Raw genomic sequence first — 15,705 nt, 5'->3', positions numbered from 1 at the left:
CCTCCGCCTCCTGGGTTCAGGCAATTCTCCTGCCTCAGCCTCCTGAGTAGCTGGGATTACAGGCACGCGCCACCATGCCCAGCTAATTTTTTGTAGTTTTTTAGTAGAGACGGGGTTTCACCATGTTGACCAGGACGGTCTCGATCTCTTGACCTCGTGATCCACCCGCCTCGGCCTCCCAAAGTGCTGGGATTACAGGCTTGAGCCACCGCGCCCGGCCCGTATGTGTATGTTTTTTGACCTCCAGCAGTAGTATGTCCAATGATGTAGAGAAAATGTATAGCTCAAGCAATAGTTAAAGTCTAAGGTTCCTTTTAACACTGAGATTCTGAAAGTCTATGAATTTTTATGAGATCATGGATATATTACTCTAGAGGTTCACATCTGAAATTTGAAGGTAGACATAAAGAGAGAGTAGAGATGCTTTACCAAATCTCCCACACAAAAAAATTTTCACTCTCAGTACTTCACACATATTTTCATACTGTCAGTGGATTTGCTGTTTGGTTATTTCATAGAGCTAATTTGCAAACAAGTTGATGTTTTCATTAGTGTTTGGCTTTACTGTAGTTATATTGGCTTACTTTTTTAGTCCCAAATAGTCCAGAAATTGTATTTTTCTCTAAAATTTGGATAACTATGTAAATTATACTTCAGATGAGAAAGCTTATATCGTGGGTCATAATATTTTCTCTAGTACCAAAGATAAATGGCAGCAGAAAATGATGCTTTGGTTAAAAAATATTATTATATATTCTATATAAACAGCTCTGATTCTTATTAATTTTCATATATTTCAAATTATGATATAATTTATATTTATGGTATTTATGATATAATTGATGAGTTATATGGACTAGGATTGAGAAACGTTTAGTTCATGAGAGGGAGACATGGCTTTCTAAATCCTTTTATAGGGCAGGCTCCAAATATTTTTATTAATATCATTTTTATTCTATTACCACTATGCATTAGATAAAATAGGCACTCAGAAAATATTTTCGGAATGAATGAATTATAACTGAAATGATGCTACATTTAAGTTTTTTTTCTATGTACAATAATTAACTGTCGGGTAAGGGGTGGATATTTTATATATATATTATATTTATAAAAATATATATAATATATATATATTGCTATATTGAGTAGTGTTATGCCATCTTTCCTGTGAAAAGGGATGACTTTTAATTTTTTTAAAGCTTTGAAATCTTCAACATAAAAGTTAATATTGAAGAAATCCTTCAGAACAGAGCAAAGCACAGCTGAGAAGGGCGTATCCTTGTAAGTTTTATTCTGCCTGAGAGGCATCTGGGAATGCCAGTGAATGGATATTGGAGAGGAATGGATGATAATAGAAAACTATTATATTTCCCAAAATTATTTGGGAAACTACACTCTTGCCCAACAGTGCCATTCAACAGAGCAAGTCTCTGATGTGTAGAAATTTTCAGCAATAATTATTGATTTAGATAATTCTTTTGCATTATTCTTTATTCCAACCTTTATTGAGTATCCTTTTTTTCCTAAAGTACTGTTTACTGGACGGATGTCTTAGATATGCCCACTGTTGCCTGAAAGGCAATAACTATTTCAGTTAGCTATTAACATACTAAGAAAACTTGGGTAATTCTACCCAGTTCACATTAATTTGCTCCTGTTGATTATTTTCTGTAATGTGTTAAATAATTGCTCTTGAATCGGTCATGAAAAGCAGTCATTTACCCGTTTGATTGCTATAAATATCTATGAAGTCATCCAAATGTGCTTCCATATTCAGGACTCTTCTAAGTCATTAATAAATATATCGAACACCTGTGCTAGCACTGATCCCTAAGGCATCTCATTATTAACCTAATTGCGCAGCGTCATGATATTTCATTTAACCTTGATTTTACTACCAAATTTTTTTCAAATCAAGACATTTCAAATTAATAATAAAACTTTACCTTTTATCTTGTGGTCACCATGGCTTCATAATTGAATTTGCGCATTTAAAAAACTGTGAATGAAATACTTGGATGTTCATTTTTTAAAAAAGTTCAAACAAAATATTTGTATACTTATCTCCCAGTTATTTTCTCAAATTTGACTTGTTTACAGTCTTCGTTGTTTTTCTTCATCAGCTATTTTTAATACATTAGCGTGAAGAAACAATAATTCTATAGTCACAGTATTGTGGTTTTGGATACAATTCCTTTTATTGAGTCCCAACTCCTCAATGCTATTTTACTGCTAGCTGGTACCTCCATCAAACGGGAGCAGGAAAGGAAAAAGGAGATGGAATGTTGGCTGACATTGCTATTCATCAGTGAAGCTATCACAAGTGAAGAATGAGGTTTGAACCCTCTAGCTTAAATCATACTTATGGAGTATAATTTTTTTAATGTTGGAGCCAGAAGGGACTCTGAAGATCACATGGTTAAATTTCCCTTATATTTCAGATAAAGAGGCAGAATCCCAAATAAGTGAGTTGACATTGATAAAGGTCAAACTGATCAGACCCAGGGCTCTTTTCTCTGTTTTCAATTCATAGCATCCTGGCTTAGGTTTTCATCATCTTTGTTTCATACTACCAGCAATTAAAATTTTCTGTCTCATTTATTCTGATAATTTTGAGATGAATCACATTTAATCCTCTTTGAGACCATCATCTATATCTAATTTATTTTTTAAATCCCTAACAGTGTCTTGAATATAGTACGTTTTCAATCAATGTTATTGAATGCATGAATAAATCAAGAAGCACACTGTTTAGTAGATTCAACAATATAAACATTACATATATGTATGCATATGTGTGTGTTTATACACATATTAAGTAATGGCTATAGAATTTTTAGTTTTTATTTTATTTATCTCATGGATCTATATAAGTCACATAAACAAGATCATAAAGCATAATTTACATATACATATATATAATTATTTTTTTCAAAACTGACTTCCAGATGGTTAGGTGCTAAGATCCTTAGATTTATTTGAAGTGGCTGTTCTAAATAAACTAAGTTGTTCTATGATGTTGACTATTGCCTTTATACAAACTTTATCTAATATCATATGCTCTCAAACTCTCAAATTCAACCAAATTTCCTCATAGATACCTGAGCTATTTTGGAGAGTATATGCAAAATTCTACATATGAGAACGGCCCTTCTAAAAAACTAAGGCCAAAGAAGCCAAGATTCTTATTGAAGTTGGTTTCCAGGCTCTCTACCTCCCAAGGGAGGCATTACCAGAGAAGCTTCTATATTTACCTATTTTATATATTTATTTTATTTTATTTTTGATAGTAACATTTCAAAATCACTGAAATGTTCTTCATTGCTTTTGGAAGGTCACCACTCAAACCAAATGGTCACCATTCTATCTTCTGAATAAGTCATTCCTTAGAAGAATTTTAAATGCCTTTGAGGTAGATTATGTATTTCAGGTTCATGATTCATCTGCTTTGGGGAAAAGTATTATTTCCTGGCACATGTTCAAATGCTGTAATTTAAGACATTTATAGTAAATTATTATACCACTGCAGCAAATGCAACTGATATGACCCCAGGAGCTAGCCTGGGGAATAGTTGACTCATCTAGTTGGATCTGGCTCATTGTTCTCTAACATGCTAGGGAAAAAGAAAAAAAAATAACTCTTTAAATTTTTTTCTCAAATACCTGTGAAGCATATGATTACTGAGCAGAAAATTTAAGTTAAAGAAATAATATAAATGATTAAGCAGAGGGGATTGCTAAACTTCTTAAGAGGTGTGTATTTAAGTATTTGGCCTAGGAAGTGTCAGATGAAATGTTATTACAAAACAACTGAAGAGCTGTCTGCCCTAAAGAGAGCCCTTTTCTGCTTCTAGGATCTAGACCCAATTTTTTCTTTCCTCTCCCCACCCTCTTAACCATTTCCTTTCATAAAGTTCTTTTTCTTTTCTTTTTTTTTTTTTTTTTTTTTTTTTTTTTTTTTTTTTTTTGAGTATTGTTTTGTCACCCAGGCTAGAGTGCAGGGGCGCAATCTTGGCTCACTGCAACCCCCACCTCTGTGATTCACGCGATGCTTCTGCCTCAGCCTTCTGAGCAGCTGGGACTACAGGCACCTGCCACCATGCCCAGCTAATTTTTGTATTTTTAGTAGAGACAAGGTTTCACCATATTGGCCAGGCTGGTCTTGAACTCATGACTTCCTGATCCACCCAACTCAGCCTCCCAAAGTGCTGGGATTACAGGTGTAAGCCATAGTGCCTGGCCAAATTTTTTTTTCCCATTTATTTATTTTATTGCATTTTAGGTTTTGGGGTACATGTGAAGAACTTGCAAAATTGTTGCATAGGAACACACGTGGCAGTGTGATTTGCTGCCTTCCTCCCCATCACCTACATCTGGCATTTCTCCCCTTGCTATCTCTCCCCAGCTTCCCCCCCCCCCCCGTCCCTCCCCTCTTTCCCCCCCACTGACCCCAGTGTGTAGTGCTCCCCTCCCTGTGTCCATGTGTTCTCATTGTTCAACATCCGCCTATGAGTGAGAACATGCGGTGTTTGATCTTCTGCTCTTCTGCCAGTTTGCTGAGAATGATGGTTTCCAGGTTCATCCATGTCCCTACAAAGGACCCAAACTAATCGTTTTTTATGGCCAAAATTTTTTTAAAGTATTGGTATAAATCTGTTACTGAAAAATGTAACATCTACAGCACACTTCCAGAATCTGTCTCTCTCAATTTTATTGCCCTCATTGTTTTTTTTCATGATCACCTGGTCTTGTTTGCACTGTTGTTAGATTAATTACTACCATGAGGCTTTTGCGTGAGGAATAGACAGTGTTGACATCATCTTGAAGTTAGTCAATTATTAGCCTAAAGATGAAATCTGTGGTGTGTAGGGACCAAAGTGGCTCAAGTGATATGGTCTGAGCTTGTGAAAGAACTGTGGAGATTCTCAGCTGATACAAATAGGATATGACAAGACAGGCTATATAAGATTCTTAGATATGTAATTCCATTTCTGGGGTATCCAAATTTAAATTTTCCCGCAGTCATCCTGGGGTCTCCTTAATTAGGGTTGACCCAGAGCTGCATTAGACTACACATGATTCATGCTTCAGACCCAAGCCAAGATCTGAGATTTTTTAAAAAGGAGGTAATTGAATTATACCTTTTAGGGCTGAACATTAGCAGAGAAAAAGCATAGAAATCTGTATTCTCTACAGGAGAATACCGTCTCCACATGACACACACACACCCCTTTAAGAACCGTCACCGTGGTGATTTATTGATATTATTGATAGCGTGTTATATCTTTAAGTACTTAGGATTAGAAAAAAATTAAGAATTACTGATCAAAATCTCTTACTTAATTTTAGGTGTGTGCTAGTAGTTGTGTAGGTACCAGTTACATCCATATTTATAGTATAATAAAAGTTGATGGCAGCAGGAAAAACAAAAAAATCTACAGACTCCAGAATATTTGTATTTCATATAGACTAGTTTTAATATTAATAACTTAATTAAATTAGATTTTTACTTATATTTTTATATTGCTTAGATTTTTAAATTAATTTCATTCTATTAAGGAGACATCTCTGTTTTCACATCTCCATTTTACTCTTTGAACAAAATTGAAATATAATCCAGAAACTTGTCTAAGAATATTTTAAAAATACAAATGTAGAGGCCTTATTTTTCAATTTTTAACTTATTAAAGATACAGATTATAGATATATAATTAGTACATTGATACAAATTCAGTCTTTAATTTTCAAAGAAAGTTGGCAACATAGGAATTATATAATAATTGGGAACAGAATTCAATATTTTGATATACGTTACATTTTTTAAAATTTTCTTGCATTTAATATCTTTCCTGACCTTTTTTTTTGAGTCAAGGTCTCACTCTGTCATGCAGGCTAAGGTGTAATGTTGTGATCATAGCTCATTGGAGCCTCAAACACCTGGGATCCAGTGATCCTCTTATCTCAGCCTCCTGAGTAGCTGGGACTACAGGTGTGTGCCATCATGCCCAGCTAAATTTTTTAAAAAAAACTTTTTGTAGAGCTGGGGTTCTCACTATGTTGCTCAGGCTGGAAAAATCTTTTTGAATATTTTCTGGATGTAAGCTAAAAGTCTATCGGTTGTCGTTAAATGATTTGTACCTTGTTTTATTAACAAAGTTAGCCAAATTCTACCTTGTAAGTAATAAACCATGATAATTATGTCTAAACATTTATTCTTCCACTTTCTCTGGTAGCCTAAACTCCTTTTTCGGAGCTGCCCATCTACCCCTCCAGTCCCATCGCAGTTAGCTCTGATTGTACCACTCGACTCCAGCCGGGGTGGCAGAATGAAGCCCTGTCTCTTAAAAACAAAAATTAGTGAGAACTTCATTTCTAACCCTTGCTGCCTCTTTTGAAACTAAACTTGGTTGGACTCTAATTCATCACCTGAGAATATATTTCTACTAGTGGAGAAAGTCTCGAAATGTATCTTCTATTTTGCTTAGTGATCTTTTTATCTGAACAACAGCATATAAGAAAAGTAGTGTGCTGTGTGAGTGTGTCTATCTGTGGGTTTCTCCACACATCTTATATGTAAATTGCAAATAAAGGAACTAAAATTTTAAAGATGAGTCAGAGATGAGATAATGGTAAGTGGGCATGATGCTAGGAAGAAAAAAATTAGCATCCCAAAGTGAAGATAATGCCACCATTTCAGTAAAAATAAAATACTTTTAAAAAGTAGTATATCTGGTTTATTTCCTTATTCTACTTTTTACTTCTCTCTAAATAATTTCAGAGAACATATTACAAAATACCTGTGATGTAGAATTAGCAAATCAGGATTAGAGAGAGTATATAAAAAGTATTTACAAAGGAGAAAGCTGGGACACTTCATGGAGATTTTAACATGGTTATCATGTTATTCAATATAATCCAGTTCTGAGTTTCTGAGCAAAGGTATAGAGAATATAGGGTGTGTTACAGGTCTCCAGTCTTCACTGGGGATGAAGCATAACCATTTCCCAAGGGAATCGTTTTCCCACACCTATCTCTGAGATATATTACTCATATGCTCTTTAAAAAAATATATTCCATAATGTAATGGATGAATTTCTCAAAAATAGTTTTGATTAAATATAGAAGAAAATCCCTAAAGGCTTTTTCCTGTATGGACCTGTAGTGCAGATTGAGGGCAGAGTCCAGTGCATATACAGAGTGTTATGCAGCAAAACATACAAATTGTTGAATGTAACCCTGTAAAATTAATTACAGTATTAGACCTGAAACATTCAAGGGAAATGCTCCCCTTGGCTTTGAAACTTAGAAAAAAAAATTAAGAAAAGTGAATGAAGTCTTCTTGCCTTGATTCTAAAGACCGAGAATATTTTTTTCTCTGAAATACAAATCAGCTTCCATTATCTTTCTTTATCCATTCTCTCCGTTCTGCTTACTTCTCAGAAGGAAAACAAGGGAAACTTAAGTAAGTGCTGACAAGATTCACTTTAGAGTGATTATATAAATGTATTCTGCATCTACTTAAAATTCATATTTCAGACTCTAGTTATGTACACTTAAGGTATGGATAAATTCCACCAGGCAAAAAAACAGAAAATTGAAAGGGAAAAAAAGACAAGAGAACCAAGTCAGTAAAAAACATTTTAATTACAATCCAAGCCAAAGGAAAATTAAAGCTAAGTGAAAGCCTGGAAAAGAAGAAATTTTTACGGAAGCATATGATTTTAGATCAGGTATAAAATAAGACAGTTACATCCATAATATATTGAAAAGGGTGGAACATGAAGGTGTATTATTATGAGGACTAGTTATAAATAAATCAGTTGTTCATTATTTCCATTCAGAGAACAAACTGATGACAACATCTATTCAACGTGTGAATGATTCGTTTAATAGCATTTATGCCTCATTTCTGAAACTTTTTTTGGGAGGCTAAAAATACTGAAATGATTGAAATACACTGTGCAGGAATGACTTGTACATAATTTGTTACTAACTGGTACCTTTATTTCTGAATGATGATTTTTTTTTCACCCCATAATGAAATAGTTTAAATGTTAGTTCTTCGGGCTTTGCTTTGGTGAGAAACTTACTGTGGAATTTCCTAATCAGTAACAGACAAATTAGTTGGATACTTTGCATGTATTAAATTATAGTGGTATCCTGGAGGAGACTGGTATGTGGTGTCACAGATACCGTGACTCTGGAGAGAAATGGGAATATCCTATAGTGGATTTCTTTTTATCCTGCCATCTATTATAATAATATCATATTAAGTATATCAAATAGACTCCAGCAGATAACTTTCTAACATATACTGGTTGGACAAAAATAATCTGGAGATATTTTCATTTTTTTTTAGTGATCGTCCTTAACAAGCTTCTGGACCCTTCATAGAATATCACACATACAGTCATGTCAAACCAAGGCCTTCATTATTCAAGTGATTTGTGAAAGTCCTAAATTGAGCCACAGGCAAAGAGCTGTTTTTATGAAAAATGTCAAAGGATTTTTTTTTAACAAGGAGTTTCAGCCTTATGTGAATTTTCTTAACTTCTAATATATTAAATTTTTTGAAAAAAAGAAAGACCTGCTTTTGAATCTAGGTTTGGTTGTCAGGTCTGGCACTGAGTTTAATATAACCTTATTTATGTTATTTGGTGAGCTAATAGCGCTCTAGCATATTGTATAATTGGACATTTCATTTTTCAAGATAAATTAATGTAAGCTTTTCCTCTCCCAGTCTTGTCACTCACATTGTGTTGGCACATGTGTATGTTGTATGCTATATAAAACTCAAACTGAGAAGGAAATACGGAAGGAGACATAAACGTGGAGAGGAAGAGGAATGTAAGCAGAGTAATGTGTTATTCTCCCTGTGGTTGATTTAGGACCCTGAAACTGTAATTGTTCTTTGCTTACTCCCTTACCAGGCTCACCTGTGATCTGTCCTGATGGAATAGAGAAATTTAAGGTGCATTTATTCCACTAATTCAAAGGAATAAAAACTAATTTAGGTTAAGTCTTACCTCCTTAGAGCCACCTCATTATAAGTGTAAGACCCTAATTTAATTTTAGTCTATTTCTTCCCTTTTCCTTCTTTTCTTTTCTTTCCTTTTTAATTATAATATATTTTGAGGCAGGATTTTTTGAGTAATTATAGCAAATGTAATATACACTGGGCAGTTCGACAACAGGAATAAAATATAGCCTGCCTTCTTGTCATCATTAGCCTAAAATGTTTAATTATTCAGATGTTTTAATTAAAAGATTGTCACAGGTTCTTGCAAAGTAGGTGGGGTACAAACCTGGAGAGGAAAGGTAGAGATCACCTACGGCTTGATTTTCGGCTATTGTTATACCTTATGAACCTGGAATTTTCAATCAGCAGATAGAGATTTAATAGTGTTTCTCAAAGCCTTTCTGGAGACTGTCCAATTGTCCAATTACTTGCCATCATCATTCCACCCTGCTCCCCTTCTATTCCACTCAGGAGTGTAAAGGTCAGTATTTTGTGCTAATCTTAACAGTCCCAGAGCCCGATGAAATAAAAAGCATATTGATGTGTTTTTTTTTTTTTTTTGTAAACCAAGTGGGGTTTCCCAGACTAGATTTTCAGCCTCTTAATTGGAATACAGAACAATTGTGAAACTTAAAAAATCTAAAGATTGTTTTAATTTATAGTCACTAACAAACTACAGACTCTACACATATAAAAGATAAATTCAAAACATTCACATTAAGGATGTTTTAGATATTCAACAGAAGTAGTTGCAGTCTAATGAGTTCAGTTTTACAGGCTCATTTACTACCAAATAGCATGTACCACTCTATAGAAAACTAGCCAGAGTGAAAATTTATATTTTTGAGAAATAATTATTTGAATACAGTATACATTTTATATATTGGGGATTCTCATGGCTGCCTTTGCCATACTGTACACTATTCATAATCCTCAAGAGTATTTTAGAACATTAGGCACAATTCCTTTGCCATTGATTAAAATAGCATTATTCATGATAACTGTCTTTAATACTGACATGTTCTGACATTCTAAAATTAAAATATATTCATTTTCTTAAGTAGGTATATCAGAAAACTATGCCTTGAACTAGTTGCTGAATTCACTAATACTATTAGGTTCATCTTAATGCAAAGTATATTCTTGAAGATTTAAACTTAAAAATGCCATAAGCACCAAATAAACATTGGAATTGTTTGAGAGTAATGATATCTTATAAAGATAAGTGTTTGTTAAGGAAAAAAATACTTATTTAAAGACGCAAAGAGTTAATGGTATCAAGCAACTTCCAAAACAACTGTGCTTATTGGTATATCAGGCAAATTCACCACCTTACTAATTTTTTTTTCCATTTCTTAAATGAAAAATTTGATAGTGACAGAACAGAAGACAAAATACTCTACATATAATCTAATTCTCATTCATTTTCACATCAGTCTTATGCCATAACTGGTAGTTGATTAAAATTTAAATTGCATAGCCCAGTATACCCTTTCTACATGTTTTCACCTATTCCTGAAGTTAGAATTGGATCATAGGCTTCTGAACCCACATAAGTAGCATTTTAATGGACATTTTTCAAACAAAACGAAACAGAACACTTCTGACAACCCATTAAATTTATTTATTTATTTAATAAAATTGCATATTATTTATTATGGAATAGCTAAATTAAATGATTTTTATTTGAGGATTAATTTGAAAAGATTGTGGGAAGGGACAATTTTTTCAAAATTTTATTTGACATACATAGTAGAAAAAACTGAGTAGCTATATGGGGAGAATACTAGACTTAGAAACTGTTAGAGTCCCAGTTTTCTAGACATCTAAAAGACTTCTAAATTCTAGTTAGGAGCTGGATGTGGAGACTGTAGAGAGAACTAATTTTCGTCAATGGCAAACCTAAAGTTTCTCAAGTAGCATTTACTCTGTAAGGCCTTTTCTGATTTCCAGCAAACCCAATCATTTCACAGCATCATGCACAAACTTCATTAGAAATACCACATTGAGTCACAATTATTTATTCACTATAAGCATTTGATCACTGTGTCTCCCATCACAGTCACTGGAATACCATAATAAAAATGAATAAATGAATAAATGCTTATTTTATTGATTAGAGTTAAAAATATGAAAATATCATTATATAATATAAAAGGAAAGAAGCATTGAACAAATGTCTGTGGATGAAAATTTGTACCTACCAAATAAACACAGAGATAACTGCAGATTAATAGTCCAAGTGATGAGCAGAATTTGATGAAGAGACTATTTCTCAACTTAAAAAAATTCAAAAGAACTAAAGTCACTTCTTATACACCATGTTTCAGATTAGAAGTATATCTATTTGACTGTACTTGTAAAATGACAACTTTATTGACAGTTATTTGTACTTTTAAGGCAGAAATAATTCTGCATATTTCTAAATGTCAGTGTATTCATAAACTAAAAATATTTCACTCTAGGAAAAAATAGTTCTAAGTAAATGTACGTTCTCCTACTGGTCTGTTTGCTATTGTTTGCAGGAATTTTCCTTATTTCAGCTAAAGACAGGGTCCTTATCCCACAGCCAGGAAAATTCAGGTTTACAGGCAATTTGAATGGTGAGTAAGACAGTGTTTTATTGGGTGAGAGGGAAGAAAAGAGGGAAACAGGGACTCTCTGCAAGGCCATAGTCCCCCCTAGGGCACTTCCTGCTTGGCCGCTTGAATCCCAGGTCTCACGAAGGAAGAGGAGGGGCCAGGCTCCCCCCTGCTGCAAATGGGCTGCAACCTCTCTCTGACTTCACCCTAGTGCACATTCCCAGTGTGGAGACCGGTTGGAGTTTTGCTAGGGACCCCCTCCTACCTGACTGTCTCACTGTTACCTGAGTGATTTTTATCATGGTCTTTAATCATATTCTGCTGTAGTTTTTTATTTATAAAATGTAGCAATCAAAAATGATTTTTATTTTTACTCTTTGAAATATAAATTCTGGTTAATATTCACCAATACTAACATGAAGACTGAAAAGGTTGAAAAACAGAAAAAGTCAAGCAATCTATAGCCCATGTATCCATTTGTGCCAAACAGTAATTTGACAGAGGATGGTAACAATTATTAGCTTCTAAAAAGTTGTTTGATTTAATTCACATAATTATTTGAAATTAACACAGTTGCCTGGATCAGTCTTCAAAATGTTTCATGAGCTTTTTACTGAAACTGACATAACATTTTAAACAAAGGATTAATATGCTTTTCCCCCACCCCAAAGAAGAAAAAATAAAAATGTAAAGAGAATTCGAGCTCAGAAAAATGTGGGAAATATTTATGCCTGCCTAGAAAGGCCAAGAGGTTTACTGTGGCTAGAGTAAAATTTGGCTTTGAACTTTTAGGCCATCAAGACAAAGACTGAGCCTGGTCTTTCTCTTACAGAGGAGCATGAATATGAGAAATCCTACTGGAATAATAGACATCTATAAATAAAAATATGCTAGTCTCTCTTCACTGCCTTCTCATCACTGCTAGTTTTAAGTTCTATGACTTTTATCAGTTTTGCCTTGAGATAGTCCCAACAACTTTATTAACTTTCATTTTATCTTCTCCTAACTGCTGTTTGCAATTGCAGGTATTAAACTGAGTTATCTTATTTTTATTTCTGTTGAATATGGATGTCTTTTCTCTTTGGTAAGACTGTAAGTCCCTTGGAAAGAGGGACTATATCATACACTCATGTATCTCTAAAAATTTTTTACCTTCCAATAGGCATATATTAGGTATGTAATAAACACATCAATTATATTCAAAAACTGTCTTCAGTGATGGCCTTAAATAGGTAGAATTTTGAACTTAACAGTGGGATCTACAGAGTGGACCTTAAATCCACAGTAAGAAGGGTCAGTTTTTCAATATATATCGGTCAATCAGATTTGAATCCTTGCCCCACAATTTACTAGCTATATGTTGTATAATTGCTCTGTGCATCAGTTTCTTATATTCATAAGGAATAAACAATAGTTTCTAATTCATAGGATTATTGTTAATTGTGTTAGCCATATTAATGTGGACTGAATGAAAGAATACATGTAAAATGCTTAGAAAAGTAAACATTCAGTGTCAGTTGTCATTTTGTCTTAAAGTTCTTGGCATTAAGTCATTCTTTCTGAAAATAATTAAATAGACATTCTTTGTGGTAATTACAGAACACAATCAGTTGTCTGAGGTGTGTCCTCAGCAAGCGAAAATATATGACAACAAAATCATGTCTTCATTATAGACAATAATGTTTGTATTCTCAGTAGCAGAAAAGCATGTCATTATCTTAAAACTGTATCAGATTATTAAGTTAAAAACAAGTGCCCCCAAACTACATTTCTATTTTATATTACATAAAATGTTTATCTGTTAGAAGGCTCATCTTCCAATCCCCCTGTGGTACAATGTTCCATATCAAGTTCACACGTTTTATCCCGTACCTGGAACCAAAGGCAAGGGAAAAGTCGATAAGGGCTACAACCATAATTATGTAATTCTTCAGCAAAATGATGAAGTATAACAAGGGTTCATTGTTAAATAGCTGTGTGTAAAAGCCAACTTTGGCTCAAGAAACTCAGGTTTGAAGTTTGTTAAAGAGGAAACTGGCAGAGAAGGTTTGAAGGATGTCCAGTACACTGAACTTAAGCTTCCATCAAATCCAAAGGTGAAAAAATGTTGACATCACAAGGATCTCAAGATTTTCTCCGTATAGCATGTGGAGATGTTCACTGCCTTTCCCTAGACCTCTCTCGTGTAAGTAAAGTCAGACCGGAGCTTGTATGGGGCTTTCAGGCTTTTGCCTCAAGGCAATAATTTTCTTATTTTATAAATGAATATAAAATAAGGCCTCTAGAGAGGACTTTAAAAATCATATTTCCAGCTCCCCACTGTGGTGGCCATTCTACTCCGATAATTGCCTTATGGTAGAACAGAAAAACAGCAGGGTCCAATCTTTTACCACATTTTCATCAGACTGTTTAGGACATTATATTTATGGATCTGTAATTGAAAGCAAATACATCATTGATATAAAACAGCAAGAACAGATGGAGTATATTTGAAATTACAATTCATTTCTCAACATCAGATTTTGACTAGGTGTGTGCGAATTAATATAATTACTCATATAGTTGAAGCAGCAATTCAGAGTTTATAGTTTTGGATTATTTCAGATTTGACCTTGGAAAGATCATGAAGCATTGAGTTTAAATCTCTCCCTATTCAGTTTCTCTCTAGAGAAATAAAAGAAATAGTTCTTGAACTAATTTTTATTCTTAATATTCTCTTTTGGTAGAATTAATTCTATCTATCATCTAATATATATTGCCATCACAAATACCACATTTCTCTTATATCCCAATATCCATATTAGCCTTTACAATGAGACTTGATGGCATAAATGTTATTGTAAATTTTAATAAAGGGTCTTAGTTTTTAAAATTACTTGCAGATGATTTAATAATAAATCACATTCCCTTCACTTACCTTGTTATGTGTAACTTTTGTCTTCTTAGTTTTCTTTCACCACGTCTTCAACCCAGAAACCAGGAGCATCTTTGTTGTTCCCAGTAAGAATTATTCTAGATATTTCAGATAACATTTCTGTATGGTGGTAATGGTGCCAGAATAAGAAGACACAATGATATTAGATCTAGGGTGCTAGAATTTCTTTCTTTGCTGGATTTATTGTTTTAAATTTATAGCCTAGTTTTAATCACAGTTATAGACATGATCATTTTTAGTAGGAGGCATGATTTACAGACTGCTTCACTGGCTCCTGAATGCTGTATGTATTATAAAAGTTTGTTTTTCATGGATGCTACATGTTCAGATCCTGTGATGGAGTAAAATGCTAATATGATTAACCAATGGGATTAATTGTAGCGTTCAGGGAGAGATAGAAGCGATAACTCAGTCATTTAATAAAAAGCTCCTGAGACACTAAAGGAATCGAGAGACTATTTAAGAATCCTTGTGAATAGCTGAGACTGAGGATGATGTTTTCCAATATGTGAGTTTAAAAATAAGTTTCAAAAAATAATTTTATTTTTCCATCTCCAAATAATGAAAAAAGGAAATGACGTTTATTTTATATTTAAACATATATTACATTCTGAGTAGGACAAGTAGAGCCTGCCTTGTTATAAAGGTTATCTCTCAGCCTCCTTTGATGTAGTATGTTTCCAGATCCCATATCATCTGTGTAAATAATACTCCTATAAAGAATATTGCCATTTAAAATCATTCACAGGAAATATTCTGCAGCCCAAGCCATGTCATTGCCAGTTGACAATTTGTGACTGTAGATTGTTGGTGTTTTCCTCCACCTTGTCATTTGCTCTTGGTAACTTTATTGACCATTCAACTGTATAGTTTTTGCTAAAATTGGCAACCTCACCTCTTTTTTTGGCCAGTTGAAGGTTATATTATTGATATTCCCTTATCATATTTTGGCTATAAATTTATAAAAGAGCTAAGATGATTGCAAATGAAAATGCAACATAAATATTTAGGGGTATTTATGTTTTGAATGATTTTTCCTTCAACTGTTTACTTTTTTTTATGAAACCATGTATAAAACTTTAACAAAATATTGGGTGTTTTTTTCCATTAGGCTGCTGCTGGTTTAGGATTCTGGAGGAAATCTCTACACAGTGTAAGATAATTTT

General features: G+C 33.6%; 1 protein-coding gene and 1 long non-coding RNA gene across 4 annotated transcripts in view; one reads left to right on the top strand and one right to left on the bottom strand.

Moving 5' to 3' along the window:
• Positions 1 to 15,705, top strand: part of CTNNA3 (catenin alpha 3) — a 1,771,160-nt gene that overhangs the window by 568,250 nt on the left and 1,187,205 nt on the right. The gene's annotated exons all lie outside the window — the stretch shown is intronic.
• On the bottom strand, positions 7,629 to 15,590 carry LOC108285098. The gene is made up of 2 exons (XR_001817446.2): positions 14,522 to 15,590; positions 7,629 to 14,035 (listed from the first exon to the last, which is right to left on the bottom strand). It is a non-coding gene; the product is annotated as an uncharacterized LOC108285098 (long non-coding RNA).

This window comes from Cebus imitator, unplaced genomic scaffold (assembly GCF_001604975.1).
Source record: "Cebus imitator isolate Cc_AM_T3 unplaced genomic scaffold, Cebus_imitator-1.0 Scaffold290, whole genome shotgun sequence".
Lineage (NCBI taxonomy): Eukaryota > Metazoa > Chordata > Mammalia > Primates > Cebidae > Cebus > Cebus imitator.
The sequence above is the reverse complement of the archived record's forward strand: the minus strand, read 5'-3'. Positions and strand labels throughout refer to the sequence as shown.